Source organism: Sus scrofa, chromosome 6 (assembly GCF_054392235.1).
Source record: "Sus scrofa isolate SSC_HxYL_T2T_F1_AM1 chromosome 6, Sscrofa_HxYL_maternal_Yorkshire_Landrace_v2.0, whole genome shotgun sequence".
Lineage (NCBI taxonomy): Eukaryota > Metazoa > Chordata > Mammalia > Artiodactyla > Suidae > Sus > Sus scrofa.
Window position 1 is genome coordinate 47,086,452 of NC_139388.1, and position 14,958 is coordinate 47,101,409.

Here is a 14,958-nt window from a genome sequence, read left to right on the forward strand (position 1 = left end):
TAGGGGGTGCCTCTGCCTAAAGCCCCTCTGGAGTCTCTTGGGGCAGCCGCCCAATGGCCATGTGTGTCCCCTGCAGCCCTGTCTCCATGGGCTGCTGTCACACATCGCATGGACTGTCCCGGGGCCCCGGGCACCTATGCTACCTGTGGGAAGACAAGGTAGCCTGAGGGGAGGCAGACATCTGAACGGATCGGGGCCGCATCACACACGTTAGTGCCAGGCAGCCCCCGCCTTCCTCCGCCAGGCTGGTGAACTCACTTTCCCTTTGGAAGCAATGGCACAGGAGTCACCCTGAGTCATCCTCGTGCTCCACAGACTCTGTGTCTTCCAGGGACACCAGGATGGTGGACACCAGCTATTTAGCCTGCCTGGTTTTCTCTCATGCCAGCCACAACCCTTGGATTTATCTCGGAGAACCTCCCGCCCCCCGCCTCTCTCATCCCCTGCAGTGTGACTCAGGATTGGCCAATCATTGTCTTCCATCCTCCTAGAGACAATGGCTGGTCTAGGGAGGAATCAAAGATCCAAAAGAATCTAATTCCAGAACTTTTGATGGAACTGCTAAGAATTGAAGTTCTATTCTGTGTTTCTGGGTATCTGGAGGCCTTTGGTCACTGGGAACCTCTAACAGAAGACTGAAGGCAGCACCAAGATGACAAGAGTCAGGAAATGCAGTGAGAGAGGACTCTTGACAACAAGAGTCTGCTGGATCCAGCTGTGCCTGAAGACACATCCGGCCAAGTTTTGTCTTCCTCATTGCACTTGGCTCTGTGCCTGAGTCCCAGGCCGAGAGGCAGGCTTTTTGGTGATGTGTGCCAAGATCATATGCTCATTTCTGCTTAGACCACTTAAACTGGGATTCAGCGAGCATTTGTAAGTAAGCCTGTTACCTACTGCTAAGGATCAGCCTGGAGTGAGGGCCCAGTCAGAAGGAGGCACACAGCTAGGTTTACCAACCGTGGAAGCCTCAGTGAGAGGGGGGTCAAGTGCAACCCATACTTCCAGTGGCTCTAAGCAGAGACCCTCAGGGGTAAATATGGGAGCAAACTCCATGGGAAGAAGCTTATCATTTTCCAGTTAATAATTTAGAAAAAGAAGGCACAACCACTATGGAGAACGGTATGGAGGTACCTCAGAAGACTACATATAGAATGACCAGATGACCCAGCAATCCCACTCCTAGGCATATATCCAGACAGCTTTTCCTACAAAAAGATACATGCACCCCCATGTTCACTGCAACACTATTCACAATGGCCAAGATATGGAAACCACCTAAATGTCCATCAACAGATGAATGGAGTAAGAAGATGTGGTACATATACACATTGGAACACTACGCAGTCATAAAGAAGAACAAAATAATGTCATTTGCAGTGACATGGATGGAACTGGAGAGTCTCATACTAAGTGAAGTAAGTCAGAAAAAGAAAGACAAATTTCATATGACATCACTTATATGTGGAATCTAAAATATGGCACAAATGAACCTTTCTACAGAAAAGAAACAAACTCGTCGACATGAGAACAGATGTGTGATTTCCAAAGGGAAGAGGGAGGGAGAGGGATGGATTGGGAGTTTGGGGTTAGTAGATGCAAGTTGTTGCCTTTGGAGTGGATAAGCAATGAGGTCCTGTGTATAGCACAGGGAACTATATCCAATCACTTGTGATGGAACATGATGGAAGATACTATGAGAGAAAGAATGTATGTATATGTATGACTGGGTCTCTTTGCTGTGTAGCAGAAATTGACAGAACATTATAAATCAACTATAATAAAAAATGTTTAAATTAAAAAAAAAAAGAACCAGCAGGGTTCTTATTGGCTTCAGCTTTCTATCTGTCCAATGGGGCACCTTGACTTATTGTGGGCACTGTTGGCATTTCTGACAGTGGAAGGAAAGCTCCAGGAGGGCAGAAGTTCTGCCAAATGTGGCTCCGTGCTTGTGCCCTGGAGCCGAGGAGGACGCTGGCACATGTAAACATTTGATGAACGGTGGCAAAAGCCCGCATCCTGTCACTCCCTTGCTTGCAACTCTCCAATGGCTTCCCACTGCTGTTAAAACACAAAAAAATCTAGATCTCTTTGCTCTGCCCTATAAGTTAAGTAGGGTGGCCCTGTCATTTACTGAACAAGCAGGGGAGGTACCTCGAGAGTCAAAGGGAATGCTAGAAACAATTCCGCCAGAACAGGGGGTGTAAACCAGGGCTGCCCCTGTTCAAGGCCACCAGCAGGCTGGCTTCTGCCCTGCTCTCCGGCCTCATTTTATGCTCCTCCCCCTCATCCGGCTCGCTGGCCTCCCACTGGAACTTCATTCCATCTGTTTCCCTACCTGGAGAATCCTTGAATGCCTGGGTCTTTCTCATCACCTTGCAATCCCTGTACACTGCCTCCTCAGAGGGGGGCCTTCCCTGCTTGCCCTTCCCTGCTGCCTCCACCTGAGGCAGCCTCGGCCATGAGGTTGTTCTTTTTTTTTTTTTTTTTTAGGGCCACACCCACAGCATATGGAGGTTCCAAAACTAGGGATCTAATTGGAGCTGTAGCTGCTGGCCTACACCACAGCCACAGCAACACAGGACCTGAGCCACGTCTGCAACCTACACCACAGCTCACAGATCCTTAAGCCGCTGAGAGGGGCCAGGGATTGAACCTGCAACCTCAAGGTTCCTAGTTGGGTTTGTTTCCACTGCGCCACGACGGGAACTCCTCGGCCATGAGGTTGAGTTGTCTTTCTTCTCCTTGCCCTGAGCTCTGCGCCGAGCCCCCAGCACAGAGGCTGATGAGGACTGGGCAGGAATGGCCCACGACATGCGGGAGCCCAGCATGTCTGAGTAGAGGCTCCAGCGTTTGCGCTCCAAAGCGAAAGTGAAGGGAAGGAGCTTCTGCCCGGGAGGGAGAGGGGGAGCGGGATGCAGAGGAGAGGGAGGAAAAGGGCAGGGAGCAGGGTCGGGCTTCTTCCGGAACTATGCTGGGCACTGGGCCTCTCACGTCGACCCCAGAAATCAGATGCACTTTGACCCCAGCCACTTGGACACCTCTTTAAGAAGTGTCCGGAAGCTGAATGTGACTGCGGCTTGGACGGCAATGCCTTTGGAGCTCCCAGCAGTCAGCCAGAAGACACCAGATCTGTTTATGATGTTCCTAATTACCTCTATGCTCTCTGATACCGGGCCTCTATAAAATTGTCACAGCCGTGGTTGTCACTGGGCTCTGGTTCCCCCTGCACGCACGCGGGTGTTTGTTTACAGAACGCAGATGGCGGCAGGGCCTTCATGTGGCTCCGACACCACCCTTTTGGCTGCCACGAGGGACTGGCCCCCCTCCAGGATTCCCAGACGGATTTGCTGCTCCAGATTCTTTAAAGTGAAAAAAAAAAAAAAAAAAAAAAAACCAAAAAAACAACAAACCCCAAGTATTGGTGATCACTCAAGAGTCCTTGGCAGAAAACCAAACTCAGCCCTGATGCTTCCAGGAGAGGGATGGGTAACAAAGGGATGGTTTGTGGGGTGTGAGCAGGGTTGAGGGAGTCAGGCAGGGATGGCGAGGCCCCTGGAGATGAGCCACCGCCGCAGTGGTCACCGCCGTAGGGCTCCAGGAAGGGAGGCAAGGCATTCATGCTGCCAGAATCCCAGGAGGATTGCACCCATGGAGGGCAGAGGGCAGGCTGCCTGAGGGGGGCTGTCATCTCGTGGACACGCAGATGGGGTGCTTAAGCTGGAAGTGAGCAGAGATAAAGCACCCCCAGCCTCTCTCTTCTTCCTCCCTCTGATCTCCTGCTGGTACCTACCATTGGCCAAGCCCAATGGGAAGCCACAGGCCCAGGAGGCCCTCAGTGTGGCCCCCACAGGCCAGATGCCCAGGGCACAGAGCAGGTGTCGAGTGGATCTGAGGGCAAATGAACAATAACCAGCATGATTGCGGAAGGATGGTTAAACTGGGTGGAAATCCTCCTCTCCTCCTCTAACTATCTCTTGAATGTTTAATCTCTTGATTGAATCAATTCGACCTCTTGAATCCTTCCCCACTCTGTGCTATAAAGCCTCCTCGCCAGCCCGACTGATGCCCGTTGCCCCCATGATCCACCCCCAGCTTCCTCTTTTTTTTTTTTTTTTTTTTTTTTTGTCTTTTGTCTATTTAGGGCTGCACCCATGGCATATGGAGGTTCCTAGGCTAGGGGTTCATTCGGAGCTGTAGCTGCCGGCCTCCACCACAGCCACAGCCACAGCAACACAGGATCTAAGACGCATCTGTGCCCTACACCACAGCTCAGGGCAACGCTGGAGCTTTAATCCACTGAGAAAGGCCAGGGTTCAAACCCATGTCCTCATGGATACTAGTCAGGTTTGTTAACCACTGAGCCATGACTGGAACTTTCTTTCTTTCTTTTTTTTTTCTTTTTTTTTCCTTTTTGTCTTTTTAGGGCTGCACCTGCGACATATGGAGGTTCCCAGGCTAGGGATCTAATCAGAGCTGTAACTGCTGGCCTATACCACAGTCACAGCCACAGCCACGCCAGATCTGAGCCACATCTGTGACCTTCATCACAGTTCATGGCAACGTCGGATCCTTAACCCACTGAGCGAGGCCAGGGATCGAACCTGTGTCCTCATGGATACTAGTCAGGTTCATTAACTGCTAAGCCACAACGCGACCTCCCACCCCCAGGCTTCTGTAGAGAGATTGTACTAAGCAAGCCTGACCTGATATTCTCCACAGCTTTGTGTGGCTCTGGGCATGTTGCCCAAAGTCTGGACCCCTGCTTGTGAGAGCCTGGCCGTCTGACCCAGCCGACCTCCGGCCTTACCTCTTGTCCTCCACCCCCTGCCTGCGCCACGTACTATGGCCACGCTGGACATTCTTCAGAACCTGGTGTGGCAGGCTCCTTCCTACTGCTGAGTTTTGTATATGCTGTTCCCCCTGCCAGATGCTCTCAATCCGGCCCCAACCATTTATAAATTCCACTGAGTCTTCAGATCTCAGCTTAAAAATCACATCCCTAAGGGGAGTTCCTGTTGTGGCTCAGTAGGTTAAGAATCTGACTAGTATCTCTGAGGATGCAGGTTTGATTCATGGCCTCACTCAGTGGGTTAAGGATCAGCAAGATGCAGCATAGGTCGCAGGTGGGGCTGGGATCTCCCGTTGCTGTGGCTGTGGCCGAGGCTGGCAGCTGCAGCTCTGATTTGAACCCTAGCCTGGGAACTTCCATATGCCACAGGTGCAGCCCAAAAAGACAAAAACAAAAAACAAAACAAAAAACAACAACAACAACAAAAAAACCTCATCCATAGGTAGACTTCCCTGAGCCCACAAAGCAGGCAAGGGCTCCCTCTTGCCTCTCTGAATTATCTTACTTCACAATAGGCCTCACAACTGTAATTAACTAGTCAATTGAGTAACTCTTTGTTTGTTGTCTGTCTCCCTAGAGCCCACTCTGTCTGGCTGGCTGACTGCTCTGCCCAGCACGGTGCTGGGCACACAGTAGGCAGGTCACAAATCCTTGCTGGGTGACTGAGGGAGCACTTCCAGCTTCCAGTGACGGCAAACTAGATGATTTGGGCCCAGCCGTGTACTGAAAATCACTAAAGATACTGGATAAACATCTCAGAATGAATGAAAAGCGCTGAAGAGTTGGCAGCACCAAAGATATTGCCAAGACAAAATTGGGGGTGCGGGGGGAGGAAGGAATCCAGACAGGTAAGCAAGAGAAGCCACTTTTTTCCCCTGAGGCCTTGTCTGATCCCAACAAATTTGAATTTTATTTTGACAGCTTCATGAAATGAGCCAGAAATTAAATCCCAGGGCTCACACAGGTGGGGCCATCTAATAGATGCCATTTCACCTGTGGAACTCGAGGGCTACACCCTCAGGATAAGGGTGAACCAGAAGTATACCCGCCTTCTCATGATCTTGCAATCGAAGCCTCAGCTCCTGGCTGGACTAAGCCTTCTTTTTTTTTTTGTGTTTTTGCTATTTCTTTGGGCTGCTCCCACGGCATATGGAGGTTCCCAGGCTAGGGGTCTAATCGGAGCTGTAGCTGCCAGCCTATGCCAGAGCCACAGCAACTCGGGATCCGAGCCGCGTCTGCAACCTACACCACAGCTCACGGCAACGCCGGATCGTTAACCCACTGAGCAAGGGCAGGGACCAAACCCGCAACCTCATGGTTCCTAGTCGGATTCGTTAACCACTGCGGGAACTCCTGGACTAAGCCTTAAAAGTTGGTTAAGATGGTCCTGAACAAGAATATTCCTTGAGGTCTGGCAGGGGCAAATCAAAATGCTGTCCAGGAGTTCCCTTGTGGCTCAGTGTGTGAAGAAACCCACACAGTGTCGGTGAGAATGCAGGTTTGATCTCTGGCCTCACTCAGTGGGTTAAAGATCCGGCATTGCTGCCAGCTATGCTATAACCCGCAGATGCCGCTGGGATCTGGCATTGCTGTAGCTGTGGCATAGGCTGGCAGCTGCAGCTCCAGTGTAACCCCCTAGCCCAGGAACTTTCACATACTGTGGGTGCAGCTGTAAAAAGTTAAAAAAAAAAATGCTGTTTAGTGGAAGGGATTGTTGTCCTAACTCTAAATTTTTCTTTCATTTTTTTTTCTAAAACAGTGACCAGCACATAGTCAAAGATCAGACGCACATGGAAATAAGATACTAGAGTAAAAACTAGAAGAATCAACAGAAAACAGAAATGGACCCTTACGATTTCAAATTATTGCCTATGAAAGAAATGTGCATACGATGGTTAAAGAAATAGAACATGCTTACATACAACTGCAGGGAATGGAAATCTATGAAAAGGGACATAGTAGATCTGGAAAAAGAATGACATCTCTAGAAATGAAAATGACAATAGCCCGAATTAAGAACTCCATGGGCAGGCTTTAGAGCTGAGGAAACGCAGCAGAGAAGAGAATTAGGAACTTAGAAAAGAGGACAGAAGAAGTCACAAATGTAGCATTAAAGACAAAAAGACAAATATGGAAGAGATAACATGAGCTAAAGAGGAAGAGAAGGTGTAACATACGGTTCATATTATCCCTGAAGGAGAGGAGAGAGGATATGGAGCAGGAGCAATGTTTTAAGGATTGATAGGTAAGAATTTTCTGGAACCAATGAATGAACGCACGAGGGATGCACTGAACTGTTGAATGGTTAGTTGGCTTTGGTGACACAGCCTTATGTTTCAGACAACCCAGGGCTCAAAGAATACTCTTGAGAGATTCTGGACCCAGGCTGCTCTTGGCCAAGGGCCATGGCTTTGTACAATGCCAAGCTCAATGGAGCAAAAGGCACAAGAAAAAGGTGAAAAATCAACTCTCACCTGTCCCCTGCCACTGCCGTTCACCCCTGCCTTCTTTGGAATGATGTGGGCAGCCCTGAGATGACCACAGCTACAGCCTCCTCTTCCTTCTTCCCTCCTGCAGGCCTTGCAGACTTGTCCCTGAGAGATAGCAGAAGGCATCCCCTAGGGTCTCTCAGCAGCCAGTTGGGGGTGCTGTGGCATGGGTGGGTGGGGTGAGGAAGGCCTCTGTCCCACCCTGATTCAGGACGGACTGTGACACCCTCTTCCTGGACACCGTGCCTCTTCTCTCTGCCGAGCCTGGTCTCCTTGTGGCTGGTGGAGACTAACTGACTGGCTGGCTGGATATGGTCTGGTCCTGGCTGGAGTGGGGGATCTGAAAAAAGGGGGTGATGCTGGAGGGTCCCTTTGGCATAGCTGAAGAATTCTTGATGATGCCAGCACCACCTTAGGGTCTTTCAACCCCAGGCCCCAACGTGAGCCACAGAGCACCAATGTCCCTCATTGTCCAGCCCACTAGTCTCACCCATGCCCTGGATGGCAAGCATCTAGAAGCGGGGCTCCAGAAGTGGGAGGGGAAACACCCACCCCTCAGTCCTGCAGCCCTCTGGCTTCCAAGCCTGAGCTCTCTTGGGCAGGACAATGACCTGGCAGGCAGATGGGCAGCTTGTTTCTGACTCACGCTCCCCTCTTGGCTGCCAGGTGGCCTGGTCCTTGTCCTCCTCAGCGTGACTCGTCCTGGGATCAGGTTCTTGTGGTTGCTCTCTACTGCAGGGACACCCATTCATCATCTTGCCTCTGGGAATCTCGGCAAACCTCTCAGACATGCTCCAACAGAGAGGCTGCCAAACCTGCGTCTGGCCACACAGCAGGTGTTCAATGAGACAGGGACACTCATGGTCTCACGCCCCCGGTAGGTGGGAAGGTAGGCCCAGCCCTCGTGTAATCATCTCCCCACCCTCAGCAGCAGCCCCCTCCAAACCACTCTGCTGTCGGGGGTGGTGGTGGTGGGGGGGTGGGTACCATCCCGGAGCCTGTCTCATGGGAAAAGCCGAGAGGGATCTCTGCCCTGTGATGAGTGAAGATGGAGGCGTTCATGCCCAAATCTGGCTCGGCACTGTCTCTGCCGTGCCATTCCAATGTCTGAAATTCTCAGAGATGTTCCAAACAACGTGCAGTTGATTTAATTTCAAAAATTAAAAACTCAAGTAAATTCAGGGGAGGAATGTTGGGTGGCGGCGGGGGAGGGGGAGGTGTCATGGAATAAAGCCAGGAAGGAGAGTCTTAGGAACACATGAGTGGTTCACTCCCCTGGGCGTGGAGAGCAGGAGATGCAGCAGTATCGGGGCTCAGGTGCTGATTCTGCCCCAGGTCTCATCGCTGGTCCTGACAGATGGGGCTTCGTGGCGAGCATCTGGACCTCCAGGGAGCCGGGGGTGCAAGCCAGTTGGGGAGTAGAGGACCCCAAAGGGCTCCTCTCCTTTCTAGTTCGGCTCACACACACCCTGGGCAGCGCTGCCCCACATAATTACATAAACAGCGCATCACTCAAGATGCTCATCTCGTCTCTGACACATTTCAGGCTCTGAGCCATTGTCCCCACCTCCCCTGGGCTCAGGGGCCTGGCCCATGACTCACCTGCCTCCACCTCTCTCAGGCAGGATTGCTCCTCAAAGGGAGGTCGGGTCTCAGTGAACTTGGCAATTGCTCTTGGGAAGGAAGACCCTTTGCGGCCAGCCCGAGGCTCAGAATCAGCCTCGATTCCTGCACCCCGGCCCGTATCTGCACCCCAGGGAGTTGCCCCCTGCCAGGTCCTGCTTTCCCTTCTTTCTGCTGCCCAGGACCAAGGCTGGCTGACCCAGCTATGGATGACTGAGGGCCTCCTGGCCCCTCTCCATAGCCGCTGCCCTCCTTTGCCAAGTGGCAGCTGACTGCTTCCTGTGCTGGCGCAGCGAGGTGGGAATGCCCCAGAGGAAGGCTGCCTTCCTCCCTTGCCCGAGGAGTTTGCTCATTAACTCAAAGGACTTTTGCAGCAGCAGCGAAGGGAGAAGCGATATAGGTTCCAGAGCGCTTTCCAGTTGGTGGCCCCAGTTCTGGGGAAGCTTGGCCAAGGCCCCCTCACCACTCCTGGACCCCCAGGGGCTGCTGTGGTTGTGTGAGCCCAGCCAAGCCACCCCTTGGGGCAGAGGGCAACTTCCCTCCTCACTTTCTGGGCTCCCAGCTGGGTTGGCAGATGGGAACCGGCTGGTTGGCCCGGTGCTGCTATGACCCGGTGGGAACTGAGGAAGGCAAGGGGGCAGGAGGTGTCCCCTCCACTGCCCCCCGCCCCCCCACCCCTGGACACATAGTGTATCCTCCTGCTCCCATCCCAGTAAGGAGGGGAGGCAGGAGCATCCCACTGATAAGGACCCAGCCTCCTCAATGGAAAGGAGTTAACGGGGAGGCCCATAGGAGCGCAGGGAGGGGTGTTTCAGGATTGGGGGTGGCTCATGCCCCCCCTCCACCCTCCAGTGTGAGAACGCTTGTCCTCACTGACCAGGAGTCATCCCTTGGGATTCTGTGCTCGTATCAAGAACCTGTTACTATGACAAGCACAGGGGGCGCTCTTACTTGCTCTGCTGAGAGCAGCAGAGGAGGCTTTGACCTCTGGCTCAGCCTTCAAGGTCACTGGCCAGAGGGATCTGTACCCAGGAGGAGCTCATTAAGTGCTTCCAAAACAAATGGAAGCCGTCCTGGGCAGGCCCGGGGGGTCGGGGGGGGGGGGGGGTGGCTGCGCTAAGCCACAGTAAATTGACTTCAGGAACTTGGTTCTTCTGGGTACAAGGATTTTGCCCTGACTTATTCAGATGACCATCACCTTCCAGGGGAGTTTTCAGGGACCGGGCATGGCCTCTGTGCCCACTCTGCCTCCTGCCCTAACACCGGGCGATGGCCATCTCCTTAGCTTGAGCCAAGTGTCTCACAAGCTTGGCCTGTTTACCTTTCCCAACATCTCCATGAGGTGGGGTTTTGCATATGTTTTGCATAAAAGGAAACTGGAGCTCAGAGAAAAGAAGAGACTTGGTGAGGGCCCCAACAGACAGTAAGAGGCAAAGCCGGGAGTCGGTTGGTGCCAGGGCCGGAGGACTCCTCTCCGGTGGCCCATTCCCATCACAGGACGGGAGAAAGAAGAAACTTCTATTTATCACCCGTGAACAAACTGCTTTCCTCCAGCCTTCCGCGCCGCAGTGGGCACATTATGCCGGGACATCTGGATCTGATGCATGCGCGCAAGGAGGACTGTTAACCTACTATGTGCCAGGGCTCTGCCGGAGAGCCGCAGTGGCCTTTGGCCCACACTCACTGTTACCAACCCCCAGGCAAGTGGCGCTGGCAAGGCTGAATGAGACATAGTGAAGCAGCGCCTTCCAATTGTCCTAGGATAAAGCATTCGTCCTGTGGATGCCTGGGTTAAGGCCAATTAAACTGCTGCCAGGTAGGGCTTATTCCCTATAAATCAGTGGGAATGTGGTCACACAAATTTTAAATATCAGATTAAAATCAAATTAGTGGGAAAATTTGGAACAAATTGCCTTCAAGTACAGTGAATGAGTCTATTTTTAAAATGTTGCCGCACCAGGCAAAATAGTGAAGCAAACACATTTCCTAAGAGTCGTAGACACCGTGTTGGGAGTGATTTGTCATGCTGAGTCACTGTAATTGCTCTAGCAAAACTGAGGAATCAAATAAAACGTGTTTGCAAATTATAAATCACTCGAGGAGGCTATTTCAGACGGGTCGGAACCTGAGGCTGAAGTTCACAGCGGCTCCTTCTGGGACAGGCACCCCATCCCTGTCACCCCGTGCGCCCCGTTCTCTGGGCGGGGGCTGTGTGGCCAGGTCCAGCCGATGACTGCACAGCGTGTGTGCGGAAAGGGCCACCGGGAATCAACCACATTTCTTCACCAGTCCTCGGGTTCCCGGGGACACTGGGAGAGCGCGTGGGTTGGTGGGGAGGTGGGGGCTCGCTGAGGCTTCTGTGGCTGGGAAGGGGAGGACCAGGGGCTATTCGGGACGGAGAGGCTTGCTTTCTGGGGGAAGTTTGGCTGCCACTTGCCAAGGAGCTGAAATATCTTCAGATCCAAGAGGGCTTAGGACGGGCCCTGATGATTCCCTTTCCACCCTGTCTGGGTCCCTGGGTGACAAGTCCCGTCTGCAGGCCACCACCACATTTGGCTCACCTACGGCCACTCGGGCCGTGGTCCCTCAAGAGTGACTTGGCCAGTCATCCTACAGAGACGCAAAAGGGCCAAAAGACCTTTACAGCAGAAACGCCATGACCCCCGCTGCCCAGTGCCTCTGAGCAGCCCCGGCAAACTTGGGGCGCACTGCACCGGCTCCCCCAACCCTCTCCCTCCCCCTGGAATCTCACCTCCTCCCTATACACTGCTCGCAGAGCAGGGCCATCTCATGAGGGCCCGGCGAGAGCTGGTGGTAAGCTAATCACACAGAGGTGTTGAGGATTATCTAGAACTGGATACATGGCTTTTCTTAGGATTCGTGCATTTAAAAATTAACTTTGTGGAAGCAACGACTCACCTAGAGTGGGCTGGCTGGGCTGGCACAGTGCAGCCTTATTTCCGGTGCCCTCGGATGGCCTCCCAATCCTCCCACCCCTGCTTGATGGATCTCAGGCCAACTCGACAGACCTCTGGATGGAGAGGGGAGGGTGTGGAAGTTTTTTAAAGGAGAGAGGTGAGGTGTTCCCGTTGTGGCTCATTGGGTTAAGAACCAGACATCGGGTCTGTGAAGTTAAGGATCCGGCATTGCTGTGAGCTGCAGTGTAGGTCACAGATGTGGCTTGGATGTAGCGTTGCTGTGGCTGTGGCGTAGGCCGGCAGCTGTAGCTCCGATTGGACCTCTAGCCTGGGAACCTCCAGGTGTGGCCCTAAAAAAGAAAAAAAAAAAAAAAAGAATAAAAAATAAAGGAGAGAGTTGCAGAGGGACACACATGTTGAAGATCTGCTGTGGGCCAGACGCTGGACACCCACTGGGGGCCCAAATCAGCAAGAGGCCAAGAAAGGCAGGCTTCCAGGTGAGTGCATGTGACTTGGCTTCAGGAGCTCATGGTGCCCTTGAGGACATTTCCAGGGAGGAGGAGGGTGGGGATGAGGAGACAGGGAAGATGAAGTTGAGAAAATGGCTCTCTGGGTATGTAAGGATCACAAAGAATGTTTTAAAAACAGATTCCCACCTCAACTTGTTGGGTATAAGAAAACCGCATCTGCAGGTCCACCCTGTATGGGGCTCCAAACCGTGGTCGGAAGAACGGGGCTATGGAAGCGTCTTCCTTCTCAGCTCTGCCTAGAACAGGCCTAGAGCAGCAGACGGTTCTCTCCCTGTGGTTCTCACTCTGCCCCTTCTGGGCCCCGCAAGGCAGCCAGGCGGTAGGGACCCTTGTGCCCTGCACCATCAGCAATCATGCCCGCTTCTGAGAGCTCAGTTGGTCTTGCCAGCAGTGCCTGCCGTTCCACAATCTAAGGGGAACCCCTGGGGTTCAGGCCTCATTGGGACCGCCAACGCCATCCTCTGCTGTTCTCAGGGATGGGCCCCAAAGATGCTAAGGAAAGGCATCTTTGGGAGACGTGAACCCACGGAGGTCTGATTCAGATGGGCGGGGCCAGAAGCCTAGAAAAATAATAAATAAAAACAAAAGTGAAGAGAAGCAAAGCTCCTGGGTGCCAGAATGGGGCCGGCCGAGGCTGCGGCTGCCTGAGTAATGGGTTCCACATTTGTCTGGCTCTGTCTACAATGACCGGGGTCCAGGATGCTCCGTGGGCCTTGAAGGGGCTGGAGGGGACAGCCCAGCTGTGGCCAGACCTAGGCATACCTACTCTTTGCCATGGCCCCCATCCCCAGTGGCCACAAGGTGGCTGAGACCTTGCTCTGAGCTCACATTCCAGCACCCCAGCCTCCCCCACCCCCCGCCCGCAGCTCCTGGGTCCCTGCCGGCCTGCACAGATTGTTCGCGTTATTAATGCCGTTTTCCCAGAGATTCCATCTGGCTTTTTAATTGCTCTGGGATGGGGCTAGGATGCTTTGATAGTGAATTGGTATCTTTCCTATGTCTCTGCTGACGTCAAGTCCTCCATCTACAGAGAGGCGGATGGGGGAGGCGGAGAAGCAGGGGTGTTGAGTACAGGGAGATAAGCACAAGACTTTCACAGAGACAAGAACGATCTTTCAAAGGTGCTGGAGGGTTAGTTTTATTTAAAGAAAAGGAGAGTAGGAGTTCCCGTTGTGGCTCAGCGGAAATGAATATAACTAGTATCCATGAGGACGCAGGTTTGTTCTGGCCTCGCTCAGTGGGTTAAGGATTTGGGTGTTGCTGCGAGCTGTGGTTTGCAGACGCGGTTTGGATCCCATGTTGCTGTGGCTGTGGTGTAGCCTGGCAGCTGCAGCTCAATTCGACCCCTAGCCTGGGAACCTCCATATGCCCCCAGTGTGGCCCTAAAGACCAAACAAAAGGAAAAGAAGAGTAGAGCTTTGAGCTTGGTCCATGGCAGGTCTTGCTCAAAGCTGCTGCCTCCAGGAAGCCTTCCCTGGTAGCTTCTATTCACACTTTGTTCTTCCCCTAATTGCCCTGTTACCCTCCTGCTGACATAGGAAAGAAACAGATGCGACATCGCCTCTATCCAGGCGAGGAAGTGACCCCATGTCTGTGGAAGGTCTGAGGATGCCCGGAAGGCGAGGCCTCGTGGCTGAGCAGGGTCAGGGTTCTGCTCCCCTTTGACCCGCTCCATGAGTGGCCTCCCACCTCCTCCCCCGCTGCCCCCTCTCCTCCCGTGAAATCAGCAGCTCTTGGAGGAGGAGGAGGCCTGGCAGGTTCCTGCCTGGGAAGGAGGGGGCGGGAGACCTGGGAGCGGCGGCACTCCTCACCAGTCCCAGTGGCTCATCACAGGTGTCAGGGCCAAACCCCATGTTCACAGATTCCCAGGAGATCCAGGAGATAAGGGTGACATGGTGACAGCACGCAACCATCAGGAGGCATCTGGTGCAGAAGGGGCCCCTCCCTCTCTCCTTTTCGCTCCAGCTCCTTCCCTGGAGGCTGGCTCCCCTGAACAGCCCTTTCAGGGGACACTGGGCTCAAGTGGCCTGCTAAGGGTGTGAGGTCCCTGTTGCCTCTCGTGGGAGAGTGCAAGGCAGAGGCATCTGGGCATGTTAGATTTGGTCCGTGGCCAGGTCTTGATCAGAGCTGCTGCCTCCAGGAAGCCTTCCCTGGTGGCTTCTATTCACACTTTGAGTTTCCCCTTATTGCCCTGTTACCCTTGAATCTCATTTGGGGACACAATGCCATGTCTACCCCCTAGGAACACAGAAGACAGCTGAAAAATACTTGGGGTGTGTTCGGTGCCAGGCTCTTGAAGTGGGTCTTCATGAAGGCTGCAGTCCAGAGGCAAACCGGGGGTGGGGTGGGGGCCCTGCAGGAAGCAGTGGGGGGTGAGGAGCCGCTCTCCCTGGGGGCCCCCTTGCTGGGCACAGAGCACGTGCTGGGCAGGTTCCCCCATGCTGTCCCTCCCCCCAAGCTGGCTGCTCTGTCTACTGGAGGCCACAACCGGGGGGCCTCACTGGTCCTGTCCCTTTTCTGCGCCAGTCTTAGCCCCAAGAAAGCCTGCC